This window comes from Amphiura filiformis, chromosome 16 (genome assembly GCF_039555335.1).
Source record: "Amphiura filiformis chromosome 16, Afil_fr2py, whole genome shotgun sequence".
Lineage (NCBI taxonomy): Eukaryota > Metazoa > Echinodermata > Ophiuroidea > Amphilepidida > Amphiuridae > Amphiura > Amphiura filiformis.
The window spans coordinates 62,724,006-62,743,861 of record NC_092643.1 but is presented as its reverse complement, the minus strand read 5'-3'; the positions used below and the strand labels follow the sequence as shown (position 1 = coordinate 62,743,861).

General features: G+C 39.1%; 1 long non-coding RNA gene across 1 annotated transcript in view; it reads left to right on the top strand.

The window, feature by feature from the left end:
- Nucleotides 1-19,856, top strand: part of LOC140136658 (uncharacterized) — an 84,556-nt gene that overhangs the window by 27,374 nt on the left and 37,326 nt on the right. Inside the window, exon 2 of the long non-coding RNA XR_011856721.1 lies at nt 7,646-7,748. This is a non-coding gene — a long non-coding RNA (uncharacterized lncRNA). The remainder of the gene's footprint in view (nt 1-7,645; nt 7,749-19,856) is intronic.

Sequence of the window (19,856 nt, the reverse complement as noted above, 5' to 3'; positions counted from 1 at the left end):
TTGAAGGGGGTGCAGATTTCCTAAATGCAGCCTTTTCAAGAGAAATCTTAGACTTTTATCCCCTCTGCAATTGATTTTTAGATCCTATTATCAAAATTGTTGACATTTTTGGCCCAATTTTGCTGTTTTTGTTTACATACAAAGCAGACATTTTGCAGATTTATGGGTGTGTGTCGCCCCCACTGCCACTGCGGGCCTGGGTGTTGGTATTTTATTAATTCATTTTGCTTCATTCATTTCGAAACTGCATGAAAAGAGGACATTCCCTGGATATTTTATCAGGGTAAAACCATGAAAAATCTGAGCTTTCACGGTCCCCTCCTCAGTCCTCCCCTGTACCCCATTCCATCAGACAATCTGCATGGTTTTATGAATAAATAATACATTTTCAATGTGGCTGGCACTCCCCATAATCTAATTGAGAATGCCTGCTCATTTATGACCCCTCATGGTAGAAAATAGGTCACATCTATCCAATGTCAAAATATGATATCTTATATGAAGCAAGTTATGATGTATTAAGTATGCATCTAAGACAGTCTATGGATGCAAGGGTAAGAAAATCTGAGAGATGCTGCATGTGTTATTAAAGGGACATTGGCAGATTTGACTTCAAGTATTTATCTATTCCTGATTTAAAAGGGCATTTCGTGATCCACAGCCTCATCCCCCACTTTTCTCAAAAAAAGTTGAGATTCTTATACCACTGAAAACCTTTAGCTACATAATGTTTATGAATCAAAAATTTCTTGCAGATTAGTTCCGTTTAGCAAAAATATCGCCAAATTTGAATTTCGTTCTGGTATACACGAATGTAATTCAACACAGTGGCCCATGGAGCAGTGTAATACACATAATCATGCATAACTCGCAAATGCAAAATCGGAATCAACTGAAATTTTGGGAATAAGCTTTTTTGTGGTTATCTACTGAAAAAGAGGATGCTAGGATCATGAAATCCTCCTTTAACATTATAAAATATGAGTTGTAACATGGTTATTTGTCCAAAAGCTAGTGTTGGGATTATTATCAGGCTCAGAATAGGTATAAATCATAATGTGCAGGTTTGGTGTATTTTTCTATGATGTAAAATTTGATGCACAGGTAATAAAGGAACAAAACGTTGTGTGTTTACTGGGACTCTATAAGATTAGGGTTATGATTAAGGTTAGGGATAGGGTTTAGGGTTAGAATAAGGGTTCAATGTCATCATTCTATACTGCGCACAAAAAGTATCCGAACACTTAAAACAAAAGAAATATCTCAAAGATCAATCAATAGATGGAGAATTTTGTTCTGTATATTTTGATACCTTATTCAACATTATGCAACTTTATTTTCACCAAAAAAGAGAGCATTTAAAAAGTGAGAAAATTTACATAGACTTTCTAATTATCTGTCATGCTATATAATGAGCCTGTTAGGCCATCTGGTAGGAATCACCATGAAGGAGGAAATTTGTCAATTCTGAAATACTCTCTTCTAAGCACACATTTTTGTCCAAGAGCATCCAAGCAGAGAACAGCAAGCAGTGAATTGTCTCTACACAGTCTTGATTACACTACACGGTTGAGTGCATAGCATCGTATGAGCTGTGGAGGTTCTAGCTGGAAAATGGGCCTCTGTAATTGGTTTTTGTCGAAACCTCATTAAGTGTTCCCTTCATCCAATCAGAATTTTTTTTATATCAAACGAAAGCTAACACTTCCCCCTAAAAACACTTTTCGTCATTAGATCAACAGATAATGCAATTCAATGTTATAGCAAGGCGAATGTGGTAAATCTGTTGAAAAAGTTGCTCCCACATTCATATTGCCAATATAACATACGTTGTAGATTAATGTTGCATTTTGAAGAAGCATGCTTTTTAATCAACATCAAAACTGACGGGTAACGATCATTTTTATACAACCATCTGGTTTCAACCATGCATGGCACATAATAGCATGTTAAATATGTCATGGTAATCACGCTATTACATATATTTTACATTTTAGTTTATTGCCTAGCAGCTGCTTTTGTATACATGATGTTATACAACATCACCATGGATATCTCCATGTTTCTTAATTATACTAGTATTTGTGGTGTGATCAAGCAAAATCAGTCTGAAGTCGGACATATTCAATTTTCAGGTTTTTTTTGCATGATTGTATAAAGCATTTGCAAAACTACCTTTTGCAGAAAACATCATTGAAATTGAACATTTAGTTCCAAAGATATGAACAGTTGAAGTGTTTCCAAAACAATATGCAACAATAGAAATGATTGTCTTTGTTTGGCTATATCTGAAAATCAATATATCTGACTTCCAACTGATTTTGCTTGATCACATCACATCTTCCTGGAAATAATTTCATATTTAGGTTTTATTCCGGGGTTTTATTGAACATAAAGAGGATGATGGTAATCATTCTATTACATGAATGTCATAATTAGGTAATATTTTACATTTCATTTGTTTTTACTGTCTGGCAGCTGCATTTGTACATTCTGTTTATCTCGTCACGCCATGGAAATGTATGTATGATTCCTTTTATCATTAGTGCAGGGAACCTTTACTCAGTGGCCACAGGTAATTGGAGAAAAATGGAGAGGACCGCACTTAGAATTTGGTTAAATAGATTGCATAATAATATACTAAACCACAGATTTAGAAGAAAAATCTTAAGTGAGCTCCATCTAAGGCCCATTTAAAAAAACATTTTTTAGCAAACAGAAAACCTCCAACTGTATAAAAACTACTTAATACTTATAGACGAATCCAATTTCATGCATTCCTACACCTCAATGGCAGCCATAGCTGGGTCCTCGTCAGCTCCATCTCACCTAAAATGTGAACTGATGCGGCATTGGAGGGTATTTTAAACTGCATTCTATCACCCGTGTTACACGCAGAAAAAAAAAAAATGATGACAGTTTACAACACGAAAGAATCTAACATCAAATTTTAAGCAGCTTTAATCCACCCAATTGGGCAGTAACAGCACTGCGGGGACCCAATAATGGCCGACCAAATCCTGACCATGACTTGGCTCGTTGGATTTGTCTATACATGTAATACATTATTTTTCAAGGAAAGCGAGATTTGAAATCATTGGTCAAAATTAACACAGATCATTGAAACAAGTGCTTGTAGCATGAACAGTTTTGCAGTTTTGGTTATCTTATATATATGATGATAATAATTTTAGCTTAGTATTAGCATTAGTATTAGTATTTAATCTTTTAATAAAAAGTGTCTCAAAAAGTAGACCAAGCTAACAATATATAGGGGCCTAATAGTCATTTAAAAATTTTCCTCTCCTTTTTATATTTAAGGCTGGGATTCCAGTAGCTGGTTTAACTTAGGCCGGTGCTAACTTATGCTGGGTCTAACTAGTCCTAGCTTAAGCCTTAACCTAGGTTTAAGTTAGCTTGCGATTCCAAAAGCCTAAGTGGCAAGTCTAGTCTAAAAGCCTAGTGTAATTATACCCAAGTTTAAAACGTCCCTCTGACACAGTTAACATAACCTTACACAGTATTAATACGACCTGAAAATGGAAAAAAAAACCCTCAAAGCATAATGATTGTATTTATCAAAGGCTTTTGATTAGTTGCAGGGTTTAATGCATTATATGCAATACGATAATATGGAGTTGGTAATTCAGTAATATGTAGGCCTACACAATATCTCAAAATTGTTATTCATAATTCGGAGAAAGTCATCAAGTGAGCAGCCTATGCCTAAGTTTGACCCAACTTTTATAGGATGAGTCAGACAAAATAACAAACCTACATTTCATAAATAATTAATTAGGTTATGCTTCAAGTTCAACAATAAGCTTGGAATAGCCATAGGCCCTAGCCTAATCAGTCTGTAACATTTTAATATAATAGGGTCTACAGGATGTAGGCCAAGTTACGGGCTGGCTATGGTAGGGCCTAGGCTGTACCAGGCCCCGGGTACCAGGCTTGAAGTTTGCGCATGTGCATAATTTACGCAAATGCATTATCGCGCGATCATTGAGGGTCAACAAGCATGCTGCCATTGCGATTTGCGCGCACGCTGTCATATATGACTATCCACTATTGTGTGATATTACACACCTGAAAACCAATCAAATTATGGGAATTATTTACAAGCCACACCCACTGCACATTGTCATCACCCCGATATCTTCATGGCAGAAATCGCCATGGTAGGTTGAATCCACAGCCATGCATGGCCATTTTGTTCCGACCTGTTTAATAGTTTTGAGACGTATAATGAGCCGAGGGACATCCGACTAAGGCTACTGACAATAGCCTGAATCACAACCTGCGTTTAAACCATACCCAGGTTTAGCTAAACCTTGGTTTAAACCAGCTATACCAGATCCCAGAAATTTGAAATTCACACTACCTATGTCATAATGTGGAAGATTTGTGTAGGCCTATGCTAAGCATATTTCTGCAGACTGAAATATGTCACTGATGACAATCATTTTTTCAAAATTGTATGACTCTTTTATTTCTCACCATTTCATGCCAGACAAATCCTATATATTAGTTATGCACATCTTGTAAGTGACCAAACCTATTTCCGACTAAGCTCATCATGAGGGGAAATGACTCAGTATCCAGGGAGCAATTTTAGGCTAATTTCTTCTCTTGTCTAAGCTGTTTTTCTTTGGTTTCCTTTTTGTGATTAAGTTATGAAGCAAACTGGAAATATTCAATTGTCAACTTGTCACAGATCTTAAGCCAGACTTTGAGGTTATTCGCATTATGTGTTTGGAGCCATATTGATCTGATACAACAGGATCCAGATTCACTTCACAATTCACATGTAGCTGTATGCTGAAGGTTGTGTAAAAATGCCTCTCTCCCTCACCTAATAACAGAAGAGGGAAAATGAAAATCAGAATAATATGAAGTTGGGAATCCAGGATGGGGAGGGGGGCTCGGTGCCAGTCCTTCCACACTTTGGGCGGGGGTGAGTATTTGCAAAAATGTTTCATGTCCTTTCTTCCATTTTCACTCTCTCTCTCTCTGAAGTCGCATTGCACTAACTACATATAGCTGTTCAGATGCTCATACCAGTCCACTACTTGATGTCATCCATTCATCCTGCTGCTTGTCTTTCTCTTCTCTCTTTGGTCTTCAACCATCCTTGTAATATTTTCATCTGTAAACATGGGTGTCTTGTGAAGTTGTGATACAACCAAAGAAGCTTAGTTTCCTACTGATGTAAGCTTGAAGTGCCAGTTCTGTCCCTGCCATCTCCAGCAACCAGTTATTTGTTTTGCTATCAGTCCATGATACCCTTAGAAAGGAGGATTTTGAGTGATGTTGGGGTGGATCATGGTTTGGTTTTGGTTGGTTCAGATCTTGATTTGGGTTTACCAATTGTGGCGAGCGAACTCAGCAAAGCCAGGCAAAATTATATTTAGTGGAGCCCCCTTTTTCATAATTCTGGATCCGCCCCTACACAATAGCATGTGGGCGGATCATGTGTAAACAGTAACACATGTCATGAATCTGATGTTGATTCTGTAGCAGAGGCAGCAAATATGTAGTCAGAAAAGATGTTTGCGTTCGACTTGGTATTACCTGTATTGTAAGAGATTTTGGTGCGATGAACAGAAACTGAATTGGTTCATACCAATTCAGATTCACATGTATCATGTGGATAACTGTTTCTTTATATTAAATTAAAAGTTACTCTATATCAAGAAACAGAGTGATCCTGCTGTATGAATGCAAATTGAGCTAAATTGGACTATTATCCTCTGGATCGCATTGGTTCATAACAATCCGGATTTCTTACATCATGTGGTTACTGCCAGAGTCAAGTGTCTGGATCTCGGTCTGGATCCAGGGATTGCCTTGACTTTACAACTAGTCAAGAAAAGGTTTATAAAGACGATGACACAGTATTATTTGGCTTTACTGCAATGTATTTCACATTATTCTGCACAATTCATTGCAATTATTAAAGCAATAATGTGATATTTCAGACAAATTTTTGAATTCAAAAACTAATAAAATAAGTATATGACACGATCTGGTCCATGTGGGAGTGGGCAAAGGTGGCAAATTTGAAATTGAGGAAATTTCACTAAGGACTTCAAGCTTATGCGCTTTGTGCACATACATTTCAGTTTGCAGGATCAATTGATTCTCACAAAATCTGGTTAGGAGAATCAAACTTGAAAATCAGGAAAACTGTGATGACAAATCCATGAATGTCCCTTTAACAGACTTTTAGGTTAATTTTGCAGCTAAGTTGACTTTCATAGAGTATGCATGATAAGACATAAATTTTGTCTCAGACTTGCCCTGGAGGAAAGCAAATTTAAAAAGATGAGTGTAATATGATATAAGACAATAGTGTGACTGGGCTCTTACAATTGAAATCCATACACCCCCCTATGGAAGACATAATCTTTCAGATGGTGTGTAGATTCTAAATGGAGCCAATTATTCAGGTAACCTCATTTGAAATTCACACTATACGGAAGATTAAGGTCATGCCTTCCGGGGGTGTACGGATTTCAATTGGAATAGCTGCATATGCGACATGGTGCATATGATGAATGTGTATTGGTATGGGTAGAGGATCTTTATTTCATAAATTGAATAACTTCACAAGTGTAAGTGTTAAATATTTGAGTTTGTGTGACTGAATCCCAGGGATGAGGGGGTGCCTCGTACAAGCACTTCCAAACTAATTGTGTCTTACAGTGACTTTTATCAAATATTATAAAAAGTAGAGTCTCCCAGTGACGGATGAAAAATGCATGGGATCTTATGGTGACACACTTAAATGGAGCATTTGGTGTGAAATGTTACAGATTATTAATGTTTTTTGTTCCAATAATCTTGTTGTAGTGAAAACTTTGTTGAGCAAACAAGTTGGGGTGGTGTATTTTGGGTTTTGGTGAAATTTTATATACAATGGGGTCTTTTGCTTGATATGAATCACAAGACATCAAATGAAATCATAATATGAATAATGCAATGTTGAATTGAGTCAATGTGAAAGCCATTACACTAAATTTACAGCACTTTCCACAAGCTCTTTATATTTCAACTGCATCACCTTCAAAAGGACAATTGTTGTAGCCTTTGCATAAATGTGTTTATTAGTGATGAAAGTCAATTTTGAGTTCCCTGTCACCCGCCTTCACTTCATTTTCTGACCCTCACTTGAATTCATTATTGTGATTTTCCAAAAATAGGCCTAACAATAAACAATTTGGCTTGGCTTTGAAAATTTATTTAAAGTTGATTTTCCTGATAAAAAAATAAACTTTTGGAATTATTTCATCAAGTTTTATGCCCGGGTTTTATGACATGTTTTGTGAAACCCCATTGAGTGCAACGGTAAGTGTCCCCTTCGTGTCCGAAGGGCAAGATGGAACAGCCAAATCTTGGCAAAAGCAACCAATGGGATGAAGTGATCTATCAAATGCCTGAACGACCGAATCTGGTACTAAAGTGGCCATGAAGTCCAAAACAATTTTGTTGGGGAAAGTCCCCCCTGGTTCCCCCATTAAAATATCCTTGGTAGGCCTACTGTCCTGCGAGCTAATCACCAACTCGACCCATTCATGCTTATTGATCAATGATTTTATAGTACAGCAATTTGTTTATAAAATCTCTTCAATTTTTCTTTCAGAAGCAGTGTTGTTGTCATGGTTGTTGTGCAGTCAGTCTATCGCCCTCTATTATAAACACCTAGCGAGTGTCACCCTATAGGTACAATATGTGGCAAGTCATAGGTATGTATCACCCTGCCTCATATGTCTGTTTCCCCAGGCCTAGTCTGACAAACAGTGGCTGACTATGCTCGTGCAGCAAACAGTCGCTGACTATCAGGATCGCAAACATGCTCATCTACCAGGGCATAGATCTTTAACCCCAATGTTTTGACACTTATGAGAATGACCTTTGAATGTATTGGCACATCTTGAGTTTAGATGTTCAGTGAGCTGTGTTTGTTGCAGAGGGTAATACTGAACTTTGGTATTAGATATGAGACCCCTTTATACCTGGTAAACCGGACTACTCCCTACAATATCATGCTAGCCAGCCTAGATAGCCAGTCAGAAAGGACTGGATTAGGCCAGGGTTCAACGCCCTTTTTAGAAGCATAGTGTTGGGCGTGCAAAAGCAGAGTCGGATTCCAGGGGGGCACTTGACCATACACGTATGCTCCCCCGGAAATGCCCCTTTTCTTTACTGCATAGCTCAGAATGACCCTGGAATTTGACCAAAACAGCTCCCAAAGACTCACCACCTTCAAAGTTTCTGGGGAGCATACCCACCAAAAAATTGCTTCACCCTAACAAAACTGAAACTCACTATGAATATGACTGCACATGCATGCATCACATGTGATGCCATGATGCAATCAGCCAAGTCATATATAATTACAGAATCGCTGGCCGGGCCAGCGAATCCCAAGTGGCTACATATGGAAAACTTTTGCCCTGATTTGTGCATTAGCTATTTGTTTGCAACACTCAGTGTGTGTGTGACCTTTTTGTACACGACGACCTAATTGCACGGCTCATGAGCACTGCTCAGATAAGTGGACCATTCCATTTTACCAAATGGATCCTAAACATTAGCGTAACAGAGTGAGTTAGGCCTATAGCAGGAAGTATAGCGTATACAAACACATCCCCGTATCGTAAAGTGTTGTGGCCCGAATCGCGGGTCAAATAATAGAAAAGTCGCCCAATTTTTCTCTTTACCATTGGTTTCTATGGGACAGGAAACTATCGGAAGTCGCGGGGAGACAATGTTGAAAAAGTCGCCCAAATTTTTTCTTAACCATTGGTTTCTATGGGACAGGAAATTGTCAAAAGTCGCATGGGAAAATCTTTCAAAAGTCGCCCAATTGGGCTACCAAATCGCTGGTTTGGCAACCCTCTCAGACACGGTCCTCGTGATTGGACAAGTTTTGCCCACCTCTTCCCATGAACCAATCACGAAGTGTGTTATATCACTGGAAAGAGAATATTATGTAGATTTTGATTCCGTCCGACGACCTCACATTTGACAGATAGTTTAATTTTACTGATGAATTTAGCGCTGGCAACTCGCAGAAAATCGTCAAAAACAGGCACTGTCCTCATTGAAGCTTGAAAAAAATGACCAAACGAAATCAAAATTGCCCACCGGTTCCCGTCATTGGATATAATCGAATCTAGGCTTATTTGAAAGAAGAAGTGTTATATTTTATGAAACCGTCCGACGATTATAAGAAAGTTTATTTTAAAAGCCATCAACAGCAAAAGTTTTGTCAAAAACGAAAAATGCGCCGATGGAATCCCGTGCTTAATGAACCAATTAGGCCTGTGTTGAGCAGATGCGCGCAAGTTTTGCATATGTGATCTCTGATCTTCTGCCTGGTATGCGAGGGGTCCCAGGTTCGTATCTGGGGGGTACAAGGGACTTCTCTGTCCATCTTCTCTCCTTTTTTGTTTCTTCTTTCCCTTCCGATATAAAAAAAACATTGGATGGGTTAGGGTCAAGGTACCCTTTTCCCCCTTTTTGCTGATTTTGATACCCTAAGCGAGATACTCACATATCACCCCCAGCCATGAAAAAATACCCTTTTTACTTGTATTTCTTGTATGCAGGTGATATATATATATATAACTTGAAATACAAGTGCCCCGGGCCCAAAGACAGCCTGCATGCCACGTGAGGGGTTGCTGGCATGATTGCTGGTCCCGGCCACTGGACTATGCTGACACAGGTTGATATAGTCTATTTGGCTTCCTCAAGAGAGTAGCATCATATACATGTCATCAAAGGCTGTGTATCTGTAGGATGCGTTCACTTTGTGGCGCATCATACGCTACAGATGCTCTGCCTTTGATCACACATGTATGTTACTGTCTAAGAAGCCAATTAGACTATAGTCTGTTTGATGTAGATCAGGATTCAAATTTATTCAAATTTTTATAAATAATGTGCCTCAAACATTTCATATATCAATGGTCCCTTTTTCTTGACCAACTTTGGTGTATGGATGGGTACTAGTAGTTTTGTAACCCCCCAAAAATATCTTGCCTATATCTGCAGGCAAAATTTGTGAAATATGCCAAAAAGGTGTAAAATTTTTAACTTGAAAAATTTTAACATTTGGTATAGCAATGGATCCAAATTTCTTGGCAAATTTAAATATGGAAGGGTCCACATTCAAATTCTCAGTGGCTAATCGCCCGGGCTATCCGCTACCCAAACCAATCTTGAGTATCCACCCCCCTGTATACATGTATATTTGTCTTGCATCGGGAGTACATGTAGTATCAGTGGTCTTTTGCAACAATTGCCAGCTCTGTGCCATCATGGAACGTGAGATTTAATTCTCCGGGATTATACAAGTCAAGGTTACGACTCAGAGACTAACTGATTAAAGCACAATCGCTATGCTATCATCCAATAAGACTATACAAGTCAAGGTCATGATGCAGAGACTGACTTAAAAATAAGTCAAGGTCATGTAATAGACACTTACTTACAAACAGACTGTTTAGAAGTCTGCATGTTTAGCCATTCGCTTTAAGGCCGGGTTTAAGGCATTTAAGAATTACATCTTGGGATTACAAGGCCGTTTAAAGAATGGCGTGGCAGATAATTGTCCAGCTGAATGGCTTAATTGTGATTGGTTCAAGGCAGACTATTGATTGCATCTTCGTCAAAGTGGTAATTTTTATGTGTAATTTTTCACGTTTTTCTGATTTTGAACTTTATTGCTTGTTTTTAAATTTGCATTCATTTAGGTTATAGACATAAAATAGACATATTCGCACGATTTTATTTTCGCAGCAGCTGTGTTGAGCATGAAAAGGGTGAAAATAAATGTAAAGAAAAAATGTTCCTTTTACAGTATTTTGTATTTGTACTATATATAATCAGTGATGTTGTGAGTAAGATGTGTATTCTGTAAATAAATACAATATAATGCACTTCACAGTAATTAGGTATGTACACCAGGCACAAAAAGAAACTCGTCAGTATATAACTGACGAGTTTCTTTTTGTGCCTGGTGTATATACCAGCATACACACTTGCAACAATATACCCCACTGGCACTAAAGATACATCAGAATAATTAGATCAGTTCAAAAAGGGCGCAACCAATTGTAGGCCTGATCATACCTTAACATCTACCCATTACACTTGGGTGGGGTGAGACAAGTGGGGATCTAAAGCCTTGTCCAAGAATGGTATGTTGCAGGTAGGTCAAACTATACTTTTTCTGAATCCTTTTAATGAGAGGAATTAACCTCTGTGTTGACCTTCTTGATTGAATATGGCTGGAGTGCTGGGAATTATTTTTTGTTAACATCTTGAATGTGTTATAGGACCATAAAAGGAAAATAAAAAGGTTGGTTTGGTAGAGACCTGGAAGGAGGGGTGCACATTAAATCCCTGTACATACTGGACTAATTACTGGTGGTCTTAATTTTGAATTAGGATTGTATTGGGGTCATACCCGAGGTCCTTTAACTATATGCAATAGGAAATCAGCCGGGGAAAGCGGATAATTTTTTGGTGCGTATTAGGCAAAACAAGAACAAATTCTTCACAACAAATGATAAAATAATATTAGTAATAACTGTCAGGAAAGATTTCTATCCATTTAAAAAATAATGAGGTAAAATGAAAGAAAAATATTCGCTATCTAGGCTATTTAATGATGGGTTTCTATGGTAGACTTATTAGCACACTTACGATATAATAATAGAAATTTCCTTTTCTACAAATGTGGCTGATTCCAATTAGGTGTAAAGTTGGGAACATGTGTAAGTGAGCAAATTTACCAGATTTGAGAAACAGTTCCATCTCATTATTGCAGCTATAAACTGGATAAATAATTAATGGTTTGAAGGAGACATTTATATATGCATTATCAATTTAAAGGTTTTTGTCTGGTGGAAGAGATCTTTTGGATATTTATAACATTTTTCTGATAAAATATTAGTTTGATCCAATTCAAGCAATATTGTAACATTTGCCGAGTAGGACGTCCTCAATGTTTTTCCAAATTTGATTTGTTGTCTATTGAGTGTTTGTCCCCTACCTTTTGCATGTAGTAAGCTTGTGTAAGGCTTTCAGTTTCAGTATATTAGGTCACTGTGTCAAACTTAAAGCAATATTGTAACATTTCCTTTAGAAAATGAATTATTTTCTTTTCACAAAATGTTAGTTTCACTGTCAGATATGTCCTCTTTTAATTTTGGCCCAAAGGGATGATGCAATACAAAGAAAATCGCTATTTAATACCAGCGCATAATGCCGCCAATGCAAGCCACTCCTTCAAATGTGTGTCGGTTCGGTTCTTTTGATATCTTTTGACTGCCCGCACACCATGTACATACTGTGTTATAAACATCACATACACACTCAACTAATATTTCTATTGTAATAATAAAACAACTGTTTACCCTAAGACCGAGAAACTGAAGAAGCACAAAGACGCAAAAAATGCAATCTCGTTGGCAATCAAACAAGACAACCATTTATTGACTTTTGTTTTCAGACCAACACCAAGTCCCTATGATCTCAGCCGTAAAAGCCATGTATATGAAGGTCAGGAAAATTGAGATGTCAGTGACCAGCGACTGACTCCTGTTTATAGCAGTGCCTCTACCGCAATAATTTTTTCCATAAAACCCCACGTGATCATAATTGCGCGAGGGTGTGCCCCCACCCTGGCATAAATTCTCGGTGTTGCACCTAGAAAAAATCATGGCTAACCAACATGTGATCCACACTTGCCCTAGGGCGTGCCCCCACCCTAAGACTGAATTCCGAGCGTTTTGACCCTGAACCCTGGGATCCTTAAAGCAAAATATAATGGCTGGAATTTCAACAATCAATAGGGTACTGGTGTGTACAAGTCAAATGCTCCCAGGCGTGAGTCCCAAGACTCAACAGGTGGTCACCTGAAGTTACAAAGGATAAAATATGTTATTACACGACATGAGTATTATTATAATTCAAGAAAAGAGAATTCAAATCCCATTCTTTTTTTTTTTGCTTGTGCGACTTTTTACCTTTCCTAAAAGAAAAACTGCACAATACGCTGGTGTTATATGTCACCTGTACAACAGCTCTGACGATGATGAACAACTGCAATTAATAAATACATAATTTAAATATGCAGACTATATTTGCTGATATGTGATCTTGCTCTTTCCATGCTATACAAGAAAGGGAACAATTGTAGCATCAATCTACTAATTGGAACTATTGCTTAATCAAACAATATATGCATCTTTTGACGATGTAGTCTCTTATACTCTTCCTAGAACGGAAGTTTTTAAATAAATAATTTTGATGATCAACAAAAGCTCTCCTTTTCCTACATTCTATTTTCACGTATATACAATTAACATGCTTTTATTATTTATAATTTTCCTTTAACCCTTCTTGCTGCCAGTTGAGTGCTTTGCCTTTTCAGGCACTATCTTGCAGAACTTACTGTACCTAAAATAAAATAAATTTAGCTATTGTTAATTGACATAATTTTTATACTATACATGCTTACGATTTATCTTACGATTTATCTTACAATTCTGCCCAATTGCCCCCAATGGGAGCGGTGGGTGGGAAAATTTTTTAGATGTTGTCTTGTATGATTTCAAACCAACAATGATTTGATCACCAGGATCATGTCCCAAACCCGCGACATGCGACGACTCTCATTGGTTCCCGGGTCAATCACCACAACGCTGGCATGACAACATGACCTCTGACCCGGTAAACAATGGAATCGCCACTTTCACGGCAAGGGCAAATTGAGTTTAACTTGTTGCACATCGTTAAACTTTATTACCCTAAGACCGAGAAACTGAAGAAGCACAAAGACGCAAAAAATGCAATCTCGTTGGCAATCAAACAAGACAACCATTTATTGACTTTTGTTTTCAGACCAACACCAAGTCCCTATGATCTCAGCCGTAAAAGCCATGTATATGAAGGTCAGGAAAATTGAGATGTCAGTGACCAGCGACTGACTCCTGTTTATAGCAGTGGCGCACCGCAATAATTTTTTCCATAAAACCCCACGTGATCATAATTGCGCGAGGGTGTGCCCCCACCCTGGCATAAATTCTCGGTGTTGCACCTTTTAAAAACCAACCGAGATCTACACTTGCCCTAGGGCGTGCCCCCACCCTAAGACTGAATTCGAGCGTTTTGACCCTGAACCCTGGGATCCTTAAAGCAAAATATAATGGCTGGAATTTCAACAATCAATAGGGTACTGGTGTGTACAAGTCAAATGCTCCCAGGCGTGAGTCCCAAGACTCAACAGGTGGTCACCTGAAGTTACAAAGGATAAAATATGTTATTACACGACATGAGTATTATTATAATTCAAGAAAAGAGAATTCAAATCCCACACAAGTGATTTATTTATATATGGAACTTGACCAATCACCCCCCCTCCCCCCTTATATTTGTTTGCTCACTAATTATTTTGCATAAAATCCCTACACCTCGTCTATAATAGCATCTGGCGGATAGACTATGGACTGAGGTCTGTTGTCAAAGTGGACTAATGCGTTTGACAGTGTTTGTTTGAACACTAGCAAGCCAAATGGTGATGGGTGAACACAATCATATAGGTAAATGGGTCTTCCATTCTCATTGCGCCTATTGGAAGTAAAATTTCCAGAATGAACTACAATGTGAGCATTGCCCCCCATCTCTTTCTTAATGACCCCATGTGCGTACTTGTTGACATTTCTCATGCATTTTTTTCCTGCCCCCTGTTTATCTCTTCTGCATAACCTAAGCGAAGCATGATATCTGACCAAATAATTCTGGTGTTTGGCAACACCTCTCTCAACCCGGTCAGGTTCTCTAATACCCTCTGTCTGATATCCCACGTAGGACTTGATAAGATATCATTGGTGCCGACATGCAATATTAATGTAGTGGGGTATGGATTTGTTCTCAAGAGAAATAGCACCCAGTTCACAAGGCCTCTACACTTTCCACCAGGCTTTCCGAACCATTGGACTTCACCACCACCATGTAGCTGAGTGTTGCTTTGGCCAGCCCGGTACACAATGCTGTCCCCAATGACCCATGTACGCGTTGAGCCTGCAGAAAATAAACAGAAAAAACGCAAGCAACTATTCGTGTTTGCTGTGGGACGACCACTTGACTAACATAAACACCAGATTAAAAAGAATTATCCACACTGCCTCTGCCAGCGATGACCAACAGCCAAGCCGGTGAAGACCGAAAAGGTGGCGTTGAATACTTCCTCTCTCCTCTGAAAACTAAAACTCCAGATACAAAAGTGATAATTATTAAATCTTCATTCCATTTGCATTACACCGACTCGGCCATCTCAGATGATGACCTACTTTAAAGCTTAACTCCCTGAAATTAACAATGCTTATAGTTAAAATCATTATCACATAATAATATATTATCATATCTCATAATCATATTTTCATAGCATGTACATACATGTACATACAGGTGACATGAGTGGCCACTCAGGCCTATCACAAGCGCAGTAACCTGTAATACAATTTTTGCTAGTTAAATTTTTATCATGCTCTGTGGTCTTATATATAACTGAAATGCTGATGATTTCCATCTTCCCATAGTTTTTATCATATTCTCTGAAAACCCGCTCATAGATGCTGCTGTAGCTGCTCCGATTCTGAAACTATGTGAACTAAATGAGGAGGGGGGTAAACCTAACAATTTAACTCCTTCTTTCAGCATATGCGAAAATTGGAATGCAGAAAGAGGTTTACCGCTGAAATGAATAAACAGTGGACCACTGCCATTTGGCCTTACTTCTAAATATCCTAACATTGCCTTTACAGGACACAAATCTATGTGTGACGAACTGTCAATTTTTAGTTGTGCTGATGCACCCCTCTGGTCAGTCTTTGAAACCCTTATCTTTACAAACATATTTGCTTCTCTAATCTCAATGTCACCCACTGATATCATGCGTGTGGTGTCCCGTTCGAGCTATGCATGTAAATTCCCCTATTCTTAAAACCCAAAATATGCAAGCAAATAAGCTGCCTTAAACAATTTTAACTCATAGTCAGACTTGCATGTGGATGTCAATTTTGCTACAATATTTCTTAACATAATGGGGCTAATTGGAAGTCTACAATCTATCCTAGGATTGGACCGCCTACATCCTTCCTTTAATTTTTTAATAAGAAAAGAATCTGTGGGATCAGCCCATCCATTGATCTTGTGCACAAAAGCAATTGCCGATATATGTGAATTAATTGACGATACACACTTTTCCATTGATAAAAATGAGATATAAGACACAATTAGGTTATGACATATTGGCCACTCTGATCCTAATTGATAACAATTCCTAAAATCTATAAGTTTCTCTCCATTCCTTTTATACACGGCGCGCGTTCCAGGGGCCAATGGAGCCCGTAAAAGACGCTGAGATTCACTCACTAGAGCGTCCAAAGAAACTCTGGCACTTGAGTGGCCACTGGCTCTGCTTGTGGTGCTACTGCTCTGAACCGGTTCATCTGAAATTGAGACAGAGCGTCAGCAATATCATTAACCTTGCCTGGTATATGCCTTGCGCAGAATGCTAGATTTAGTTTTAAACATTGGAGTACAAAAAATCTAACCAATTTCATAATTTGTGGCCATTTAGACGATTGTTTGTTAATGATTTTGACTACGGGCATGTTATCTGATCTTAACATAATCCTCTTCCCCGTAAGCTGTTCTCCCCATAAAACCACTGACACCAGGATTGGGAAAAATTCTAGCCACGCAATTGATCGCTTTTTGAATTTTGCATTTGGCCACTTGCCCTGAAACCACTTGCCTTGAAAATATCTGCCGAATCCAATTTTCCCACTTGAATCTGTAAATAATTGTAAATCACTTTCTACAAACCAAGCTTGCTCAGGGATGATTGTTGTTCCATTGAAATTGTCAAGAAAAAGTAACCACATCTCCAAGTCTCTTTTTGCCCCGCAGTTAATTTTAACTTGCACCAGGGTCTCTTAATACCACGTGTGATATTAATCAACCGCCAGAAAAATGCTTCTGCCGGGAGCAACTGCCTTACAAACAAAAAGACAATGACCCTATTATGGATTGCAACTCTCTTAGCGTAATCTGAGATGTTTTTAACGCATTTTGGACCTTTTTCTTTATGTCTGATAGTTTACCTCTGGGGATGGAAATTATTTGCTTTACTGCATCGATCTCTAGACCCAAATAGGTCAATTTTGATGACGGACCTACAGATTTGTCTTTCGCTAAGGGAACGCCCAAGTTTCCACATACCTCTTCGAAAATTCTTACAAGTCGGTTACACGATGACTTATTACCTAAATCCTTCGTGCCAACAAAGAGGAAGTCATCAGCGTAGTGAGTGACCTTATCTGACCCCGATTCTCTTTTGACAACCCACTCAATGAAAGTTGAAAATTTTTCAAAAAGAGCAGGCGAGCATGATGCCCCCATGGGCAATGCTTTATCAACAAAGAACTGATTGTTAAGCTTCATTCCTAACAACTGAAAATCCTCCGGATGGACAGGCAGCAGACGAAATGCTGACTCGATGTCAGCCTTGGCCATGAGGGCGCCCTTCCCCGTACTTATCACCGATTGCACTGCCACATCAAAACTGGCATATTTTACAATACACACATCTGGGTCGATGCCGTCATTTATTGATTTTCCCTCAGGGTATGACAGATGGTGAATTAGTCTTACTTTACCAGGTTCAGATTTCGCACTAATCCTATTGGAGACACCATTAAGTTTGAAATAGGCTGTTTAGAAAAAGGGCCCGCTAGGCGTTTCAACCGTACTTCTTTCATCAACTTTTCATTTGCCTTTTCTGGTCAATTGACTTTAAATTAGGTGCATCCTTCCAATACCTCTCCCTTTGAAACCCCAATTTAAACCCAAACCGAAATCCTTCCCCCAACACCGTGGCAGATTTTCTATCTGGATATAGTTCCAACAATGGTATTAAAGTTTCCAAATTAATGGGCGATGGATATTTACAGCATAAGCATACATTACTACAGGGTTTGCTCAAACTTTTCACCATTTGATTACTTTGCTGCTTTTTTGCAGTTGATAAGCCCGTGACCAGGGTCTTTGCAGCTGAAGCACTTGTGGCTGAATTTGCAATTGAGGCGGCGCACGAATGCCTGTTGAAGTCATAGCACATGAGTTCACCCGACATTTTCTGTTTGCCTGGGACCCCACCTGACACACCGAATCGTGATGGTTCTCTGGCACGAAAGGGCTGACGAAACCGCCCACTAAATGAGCCTCTTTGCCTCCCCAAGCGCCCGCTGGCAGTGAAACCCCTGTTATCCAAACTGGAGTTAGAAATGCTAGGTGCAGTGACATATAATGCCCAAAGCTCCCCATCAATTATAGCCCATGAGCGTGCAGGGGTTGCAATTGCTGCCGCATGCGAAATTGCTGGTCGTACGTACGCCAGCCCCACCCGGCAAACCTTGAGGCTGCAGTCCTGACTGTATCCATGTACTTAAGCATCTCTTGGACCTGCCCTGGGTGTGCTTCTAAATACACTGCACTAAATACCAGAAAAACTGATGTCCATGAGTGTATGCTTGTGATTACCCGTTTTATCTTATTGCTTTTCCAAACAATTTGACCGGTTTGATTACAGAAAGCGCCATGCCACGCTCATCATCATATTGTTTGATTGGGTAGCTAATTTTTTCCAATAGCATAGCTAAGTCAACATAATCCCCATTGATTATTTTTGTTTTTATATTTTGCGGTACCGACACCCCCAAAGGGCTGCACACTGATACCAATGGTGAAAAACCTAACTGATGCTGGCTAATATCATCCATGGTGACATATGGTGATAATACTGGTGCACGAGGAATACTGTTCAATGTACCTGTGAAATTATTAGCATTGATATTTTGGCCGACCATACTTGTACCAGCATTGACATTTTGGCCAACCATATTTGTACCAGCATTGACATTTTGGCCAACCATACTTGTACCCATATTGACATTTTGGCCGACTATACCCGTATTACCAGCATTGCTATTTTGGCCAACCATACTTATACCCGCTTGAGATGAGCTAACACCCCTCGACATGCTATTGTTAGGAATATGCACTCCTGTCAAGGCTGTATTGATTGGATTTACACCACTCGAATTAATGACCTGATTAGTCCCTGAACCCACATCCATGACATTTGAATGTACTGCATTACATGTAGTATTCAAGCTAAGCATATTTGATGCATTATTGCTCACAGTAGTCGCACCCGTACCATTCAAAGTATTTATATCAATGACCCAATCATTCAATCTACCTGCCGTATTCACTGTGTTACTATTTGTGGCATTATTTGATGACATACTCAATGGTACTGTGCTTGCATCATTTACATTCATCGTGTTATTTACACTCGATGACAACACGGGCATTGATCTATTTACATTCAACATACTATTGTTTGCATATGTACCTTGTAAAAGCTGGTCAGCTATGGATCTTGGTCCAGGCACTTCTTCTTGTCTCGCCATTCTCACTACACGATCTCCTTGTACATAATCACGTTCTGGTATTGGTATTGGTTGCTGCCCCTGATCATATTCATGTTGCATGACTGGTACATGTTGTTGTATAAATCCACCCTGCGCACCTGGTATTGGTTCATGACCCACGTCGGCCGCCGGTATCGGTACATGTTCTTGTTCATCTTGACCTTCTGGTGGGGGGCCCCCAGCGCAGCTGGTGCATTTGAGTGTGTTCCACGGCCTCGGCCACGCCCTCGACCTCGACCCCGACCCCTACCACCACGCCCTCGACCACGGTTT